The sequence below is a fragment of the Pithys albifrons genome, chromosome 3, assembly GCF_047495875.1.
Source record: "Pithys albifrons albifrons isolate INPA30051 chromosome 3, PitAlb_v1, whole genome shotgun sequence".
NCBI lineage: Eukaryota > Metazoa > Chordata > Aves > Passeriformes > Thamnophilidae > Pithys > Pithys albifrons.
This window is the reverse complement of record NC_092460.1, coordinates 62,094,267-62,102,942: the sequence shown is the minus strand read 5'-3', so window position 1 is coordinate 62,102,942 and position 8,676 is coordinate 62,094,267. Positions and strand designations below refer to the sequence as shown.

Below are 8,676 nucleotides of genomic sequence, written 5' to 3'. Positions count from 1 at the left end.
TAGGCTGGCTTTCTGGGGGATCTTTGTTATAAGTCTGCTGCATGGTAAAAGTTTTGTATCTCAAATGAGACACACGAAATATAGGAAGCCTGAAGCCCTAAGGTTTTAGCTACATTCTACTGCTTTATGCTAATACTTAAGCTATTCACTCTCACCCCATTTTAAGGTTGGTGTAAATATAAGCATATTTTGCACTGAACAGGCAATTAATTCAAGTTTCTCAAACAGAGTTAGCCCTATTTTTTATTGGAGACAATGGAATGTCCTCTCATGCACATTGTGATAATCATTTGCATCCATTTGAAAAGACACTGTTTAAGCCTGGATCCTCTTCTTGCAGGTAACACTGTGATTGCACAACTCTTCCATTTGCTTTGCAAGGTCAGCTCCTCAAAATCAACCTGTAAACCCCACTTTGCATTCTTTTTATTATACAGTCACCCATGTGATGCATATACTCAGCATGGATTAGAAATTTTACATGGGGAAAGCTATAATGTCTACAACTGTAAGGTAAGGAAACTGGTAGTATCTGGGTGCTCTGGAAGCGAAGGGTCCAGTAATTTTTTACTGTAGATTCCACCTGAAAAGAGAACTGGGACTTCAGTCCAGCAGCTCATCTTACTCACACTGAAAACACATTTTGTCTCAAATACCACCCTGTGCACCACTTTGATGAAAACTGACCCTCAAAGTGGGGAGCAGGATTAAGGATGCAGGGTTGACAACCCAAAAGAGAATCCCTGAACTAGGGGCACCATCTACAGGGGAGCAGACTGACACTGACTCAGATCAGTCTTTGTGTTAAATAGCTGACATATGTGCAAAGCATATGCAGGTTGGTTTGGCTACACAACACCCTTTCATAAAAGAGTACTTCTGTTCTCATTTTCATTTCTGCTGCCACAGTGTCCAGGAGCCTTGGGCACAGAGCAGGAGATCTCAGTGTCAGATGCTATACAAAGGCAGATTAAGAGAGACCATCTCTGCCTAAACAAGTTAGAAGCATCAGCAGATGTGTACAGATCAAACAGAAGAAAACAATGAAATCAAATGACACACTGAGACAAATATCAGTGAGCAGACTACCAAGTTCTTTGATTTTACCCTTTGATTTTTAGCCAGAATTCAAACCACAAATGCAGAACACTTTTCTCTACTCTCTACTCAAGCTGCAATCACACACATTGTTATAAAAATTATCTTCAAAGATTTATTTCATATGACACTTTTGTTATTTATGTATACCTGAATAGTTACTGCAGTATTTATTAATTTTACTGAAGGTTAATTCTCACATTTGGAACCTAGCTTTCTCACCTTTCATGTTCTCCTGATGCAGATTTAGCTGCCTGAGTGGGAACGTGCTTTCTAAATACATCATCGTCACCCAGCATGCATTACGGAAACTTTACTGAAACAAAGGGTGTGACAACAGAGCCCTCCCTATAAATGGGATTCCAATCTTTAATCTTCAGCTATACAGAGCAGCCCTTGGATTCCCAGTCAACTAGGAAAAAACCAAACAATCAAGAGCAGGCATTTAATTTGCTAAAAGAAGTTTCAGAAACATGTGCTTGAACTCATCCAATCAGAACTTTAATTTGAAAAGCTGTTCCATTTCCCTAAGCACAATTCCTTTGTCTTCAAGCAAAGGAACCTCTTTCAAATGAGAAATTTGAGGATGGAAAAGATTAAATCAAAGGAAAAACAGGAGTAAACTACATGATAAGGAAGAAAAAATAAATCCATCTTCTCATTAAAGACAGCTATCTGTGATCTTGTGCAACACAAGGCCAGTGAATCATGACAGTCACAGTTCAAACATTTAGTTTACAGACCTAGACTCTATCTGTTAAGTAAGTTACATGTCACCAGTATCACTTACTCATTCACCTGCCACAAATTTGCTCTCACAATTTACCTGACTTCCCATTTTGTATATCTAATAGTGGCAGTTGTGATACTTAGTCACACTAAGGCTGACATACAAAAGGAAACTGATGGCAGCTTGGGTCTAAAGTCACAGCCCTTACTGCTGGATTTTTAGGTGTAGCAACTGCTGTTGCTGAATTAGCCTTAGTTCAGTGACAGTCTTTCTAGCATTTGCTCTTTATATGCCATAAAACTTGCCAGAATAGGCTCAAGAATATTGGTTTCACTGGCTTTGGCCTAGGCTTTCTTCATTTTTATGGATCAAGCACGAGTCTTTTACTTTCCAAATCTAGTTTTTATGGCTCATACTGCTTTTTAATTTTGAAGTAACAGCATATAGAAAGTAAAAAATAAAAATGGCAACAACAGACATTGCATAATTTATGGTCTTTCTTTTTTATTCAAGTTCTTTCCAGATGCTCCTGTACCTCTGGCTCAGTCAAAGCCTAAATTAAAAACAAGGCATATGAAGAATATAACTGAGTATCTAGTTCTTCATTTGTACTTGGTAGGATTCTTCATGGAACTTCTGAATGGTAGACACTATTTAAAATTCTCTTCTGATGCACTAGAGCACATTTTAAAACATCAGAAAACCCCCAAACAAAACAACAAAATAGGTTCTGTGTTTACAACATAATTTCTTCTGGATTTGCATGTTTCTTCTTTTTTTCTCTTAATATGGCATCTTCTTCTTCCCTAAAACCAACTGTGGAAGACTTAACAGTAAAAAATATAGTGATCTATGATTCATGAGTTTAGTGGCTAGTATTTGGCTAGCACTCCAAGCATTTATCAAATGGCTCCTAAGCTCTTTTAGAACATCCTTGTCCATGCAGGATATCATATGTCATTCCTCAAGTCTCATAACTTCCTTTGGTATAATTAACATAATGAATGAATAGTAACTATCCATTTCCTTGAGTATGCAGTAGTGAAATAAAACTTGCAGGACTCGAAACCTCTTCCTCTATCAGTAAGCCTTGAAGCTGAAAGGAACTGAAAGAAGCATACGTGATAGAAGGAATGCAACTTTTGCAGCAATTTTTTCATTGCAAACAACCAAACTCAGAAAATATTAGGTGAAATCTCTTCCACTACTCTCCCAGCTCCTACTACAGCTTCTCTTTTATTTTTCTTCTTTTCTTTTCTAATTTTAGCAGAATAATCATGTATGGACTACCATAGTCAGAGAATGAGAAAGTGATGGTATACTCTCCAGGGATACTGCTAGATAGCATTTCTGTTCCTTACTGTCTCTACATTAAGGAGGAGCCATTGGGCTTAAGTGGTATTTCTAGTCTTTGCTTAAATAATAAGACAGGGTATGATGTGTCATGCCTTGTGAATGTCAGACTCCTACAGACTTCTGGCTGTGTGGCTGTTAGGAACTCAGCATCAAGTCTTCATAATTACTAGCACTGAAATGTTGCAGGGATTTTTTAACTGACCAGAAAAATGATCCTAGAGAAAATAGTCCTAAAAATCTATTGTATCCGGACACAGAAAACAGCAACACTTTTACAGGGTAATCTGGGCACAGGTGACCACTTCTGCATATGCACTTTAAATTAGGGTGGCTCCTCCTTTCCCAAGCTCAGCAAGAGTTTCAGAACATAATTTCTTTTGCATTTGCTTTCTTTTCTCCCTCTCACGATCTAATGTGCCCACACAAGAAAAACTGATACTCCCACTAACAAACCTAAGAACATAATCTAGCACTGACACGATCAGAAACTGCCTATTTGAACTGCAAAAGGGCTGTGATTTTTGGAGGCAAATCCTATCACTAAAGTCTGGGTGGGAAATGGCAGGATGCAGTTCAGTTGAAGGTATACAGCAAGTCACCTATGAGATGTGCCTGGGAGCTTCAGGACTTTCTGCTAACGATGGCATACAGGCTCTTATCTTTGCCAACATCTGCTATTAATCATATTAACATGTAATATTAACATGTAATATTAACATGTTACTCTGTTCCGTGAGTAACTTTCACTGTCTTGTAGTAACTGAAACCAACTAAATGATTGTGGAATATATTCCTACTTTCTCAAGTTTTCTTAGAACAACTGTAATCCAGAGGTAATCTGCACAGTACTGCATCAAACCTGGGCTACAACCTGTATGTTCAGTACCCTGTGACTAATTAAAGGTTATAGGGAACTCTTACACAAATTGTTATGTTCGCAATTTTGCAGGTAAAATTGTTTTCCTCCTGTACCTTTGAGGGTATAGATGTAGCAATAATATATGCTGAGGAACAAAGAACTTTAGTCGGTTGTATTTTTAAAAGCTAAGCTTACATCTAAATCTATTTTCATTTCCCTCTGGAACCTGAGCAGCTTTTTATGTTATATTAAACATTAGACAAATAGGGTATATCTAATTAAAAGTTGAAGAAATGTGCTCCCCCTAATTGAATTTGTTACAGTTACATTTTGCAGACCAATGTTAATCAAAGCTCCAGTCCAGAGTGGATAGATGAAGGGAATTAAGTTAACCCTTGCACGTCCTTACCTGAAGACGCGACACGGTCTGCACTCGCCTAAACCACACGCGAATTACGACTCAGCGCTCAGTTGCGACTGCCAGGTGCGGGCTGCCCAGGGGCCGCCACAGCGGGAGGGCTGCGCACCGCGGGGTCGCGATAAGTACCAACTACGCCAGGCGGGGGTCGCCGCCGCCGCCTCCGCTTCCCGCCGACCTACTGGCGAGGGCCACTGCCGCGCCCTGCCCGGGGCACCAGCTCGCCCGACGGCCGCTGTTCCGGTGGCACAGCGCCTCGTGCCGCCCGGTCCCGGGGATGCCAGACCAGCCCCGGGAATGCCAGCCCTACCCGCCATGCACGGGGATGCCCTTCTCATCCCCAGCTCCCTCTCCCTCCTCCTTCTCCCCCGCCCGCCGCCGCCCGGCCCCGCCCGACGGGGCGGACAGGGACCGGGCGGCCACGGGATGGGCGCGGCCGGCGCGGCGGCTCCACCCATGCTGGACGCGGGGCGATTGGCTGTCCGAGCGCGTGTCCCCGCCCCGCAGCCAATGAGGGCGGCGGGCCGGGGGATGATGGGCTGCCTCTCGCGGGAGGGATTCCTGGAGACGCTGCAGTGTGGCGGCGCTCCCGGCGCCGCGCAGCCCCCGTGCCGCCTCCGCCGCCCCGCCCGCCGTGTCCTGCCCGCCGGCGGCCACGACCGCCGCTGAAACTTAGCGCCCGGCGCGCCGCCAGCTCGCCGAGGGCAGGGGGCTGGGGACTGGGGCAGTCCGCCCGCCTGCCGCGCTCCGCCCGCGACCTGCCGGGCACCGCAGCCTCGCCCCGGGAGGTGCCGCCGCGGGGAGAGGTTGAAGGACGAGCCGACTGCGCCCGCCCTGGTTGCCAGGTAAGGCAGCGCTCCGGGGCGGCGGCTGGGCGGTGTAGCCTCGGGCGGTGGAGGGCGCCCGCTGTGCGGGCGGGAGCAGAACACACGCTCCGGGGGCGGCGGCGGCGCCGCCTGTCCGGCAGCTCTGCCCGCGGCTGCGGGGGGCGGGGGCCCGCCCCCGGAGCGCTCCCGGAGGGGGGGGGCGCGGGTACGGGAGGGGCGACACAGACAAAGGGGCCGCCCGCGCCCCCCCCCCGCCGGGCGCCGCTGTCGCCGCCCCCCGCCCCGGCTGCGGGAGAGGGGAACCGTCCGCCCCGCATCCCGCCGTCCGTCCTCGCCGGTGCCCGGAGCCGCCGCCAAGGCGGCCGCCGGGCCAACTTGTTTCTTCGGGTGGCACCTGCCTGCTGCTGCCGCCGCTGTGCCCCCGCCCTCGGATGGGTGGTCTGTCCCGACGGCCGCCCCAGCTGCGGGCGGTGGGGCACGGCGGTGTGTCCCCGCCGGCGCTGGTCTTTCCTCCGCACCGCAGGAGAACATCTCATCATCGTTTGTATACCAATTCACAAAACCCCTTCCCACATCACTTAGAAAGGCTGCTAGGCTAACGCGTTTTCGTTCCGTACAATTTCATTTTCTTTGCCATTATTTCTTTCACCTTACGGAATACTGCTTGCCCTGATTTGACTGCGGGGACATTTATGGCCTTGCTTGTAGCCACACACGATATGGGTAGGGGATCAGTGCTCTGTTTAGAAGTTAATTTTGCCTATCAAACTCTATGAGATACAGTAGTAAGAAAGTAGCAAAGAATGTTAATATTTCTTTTGTTTCCTGTCTTCTGAAATATTAAGATATCAAACGACTACCGGCTTCTGGTAGTCAGTATAGTAAATAAATTAAATGTAGTCATTGGAATGAGCCTTTATGGTACTTTCAACAATGTGTAATTCAATCATCTCTGATACTAGCTGCCTTTTGCTATTATTCATCAGACCCAGCTGAGTGATTTCTGTCAGATGGGAAGTGGTGGAGAGAAATCTCTAGGTAAATGTAACTGAAAAGCTTTCCAAGTAGAGTCCTAAATGAGCACAGAAAAGCACTTGGCCGCAATCTCAAGGCAGATGTTGGCATCCAAATAAATCATTTCTTTTGATTGTCTGGGGGATGTCAAGTTTTATTTTCCTTATTTAATAACCATTTGTGAGTGAAGAAGGAGCTCTCTCTTTATTAGCTTGTAAACTCAATGCAAAATGTTGTAGTGCAATAATATTTCACTATCTCTGAAATAATATTTTCTGTACAAAGGTCAGTAATTTTAGATACACATATGTGTTATAGATGACAACTAGACTCCTAATCTGCAGTGGTGATGCTGATCCTCAGAGCTGCTGTGCAGTGTGCCATCCATGTTGCATGTTAATCTGTTACGCGCTGTTTAAACTGCTTTATTGTGCAAGAGAGTTACTTCACCCTGAGGAACGAAGATGGTAGTTGTAGACCCAAGGGGAGTCTCCTTTCCCTGGTGAGTTGACATTTAGAGTTACAGATGAGCAGTTGTTTTAGGATTGTCCCTGAAAAAGGGAGGGGGAGCTTTTGGGTACAAGGACAAGTAGGCAGTGAACTAATTTGCTTTGTGAGGATATGAAATGACATCTCCTGCCATGCTTAAATAAACCTGCTCAGGGAAAGTGTAAGGAGATTGCACATGTGTCTAGAATAGTATTTTCTTGTCTGTCTTGGAAACAAATGACCTGATTTTTGTCTTAAGTCAAATGCGTATCTTTTTTTTCCCAAGCTTTTTGGATTTGTAGTTCTATTAGTGGTGTCTGAGGGGAATATACTTTAATGTGGTCTATTACTTGACTTGTTGTATAGTTGCTCAGAATTTGCATCCATGCAATTCATAAATTGAAACTATACAGCTAAAAAACATAGTGTAGGCAGCTTGAGTGAGAAGAGATAATTTAAAAAAGAACCACAGGGCAAAAGATAATGACATGCTGTAGGAAATAATCATACTCCTGCACTTGCAAAAGCATGAAATGTTCCAGTGTAGCCATTTCATACAAGCCCAATTTTCCTTCACATTAAGAGCGCCTAAGTGAGCCTTATTAATGTTTGATGTGAAAGATGCTAAATCCATTTTAAGTATTGATACTGGAATATAAAGAGGTAGCTCACAGACTAACAGAGCAATTCTAATGCTTCCCCTAAACAAATGTGAAAAATAGTCTGTTACCATGTATGCCATAGTAGCACAGGTGGGTTATAGCCTTTTCTGTAACCCTGGTGGGCAAGAAGCCCTTTAAAACCATACATGTAAAACAGTTTGATTTAACAGTCTGAAACATTCTCTTACCTTAATCATAACTTAAATCCGGTACAAGCGCCGACTGAGAAGATGCTCAGTGTTGGTGAGTGTAGTAGTTGAGAAGGTGTAAGGTAGGGAGGGTTCTGTTTGTCAGAAACAAAGCGGGGGGGGGGGGGGGGGGGGGGCGGACGACGGACGGGGAGAATCTATATTTTTCTAGCTAGCAAAGAGACACTGGAAACATAAAATCAATTTTTATGGTCTTTTGGCAGGGTTGGCTGTAATAAGTAAAAAGAAGGAGCAGTTCAGCATTTGGCAGAAGTTTTTAAGCCACTCAGCTTGTCCAGAACTCAGTTACTTGATGTTTCCTTACATGAAAATGAAGATCTTATTTATCATTTAGTCTTTTCCTGTCCATCAACAATCTGATTACAATTTTGAAAATACTTGTGTGTGTATTTATATTTTTATTCACATTTTAACACACAGATAAACTGTTTACTGGGAACAACATTCTGAATATAGAGTGCATGCAGCCTCATATTACCTGCTGTGGAAGAGACATTAAAGTTTGCAATACAAATGAAAAGAAGATGATATTTCTGCATATCTGGAAGAAAAGCATGGAGGAATTACTATGCATGGATATCATAATCTCCTTCCCTCTGCTGGTGATGCCCATATAAAAATGCAGTTTCACAAGGAGAAATACTTTATCATTTGATTTTACTCCGATTCTCTATAGAATGTTTGTTTTAAACATAATTTAGTAGCTAGAAAGAATCTTAATTAGAAATACAGATAAGGGAGGCTCGTTAGCCAACTATCATTGTGTGTTTACTGCTGACATTTACTAAAGATGCTTGAGGTTAAAATAAAAGCATTTGCCAGACTAAATAAACAAAGTGTTAGGTTGACAAATACTTTCAGGATCGTTGTAAACAAATGTCATCTTTGCTAAAGTAGGCTTACTCCTCCCTAGTATGTCCCACCAACTAGGGGGATTAGGAAGTGGTGGTTATCCTGTTAAATCTTTTACAGAAATACCAGATACCGAAGCAGAATGCGTTAGGAGGACAACTG

At 44.1% G+C, this 8,676-nt stretch overlaps 1 protein-coding gene across 3 annotated transcripts in view; it reads left to right on the top strand.

The window, feature by feature from the left end:
- The first annotated feature begins 4,979 nt into the window (after nt 1-4,979).
- The window catches only part of SYT1 (synaptotagmin 1), a 351,719-nt gene continuing 348,022 nt past the window's right edge, over nt 4,980-8,676 (top strand). For 2 of the 3 annotated variants that reach the window (XM_071552173.1, XM_071552172.1), the window contains exon 1: nt 4,981-5,306. The gene's annotated coding sequence lies outside the window, so the exon portion shown is untranslated. Of the gene's footprint in view, nt 5,307-8,676 lie in introns of all 3 variants that reach the window. The other variant, XM_071552174.1, reaches the window with a different exon arrangement.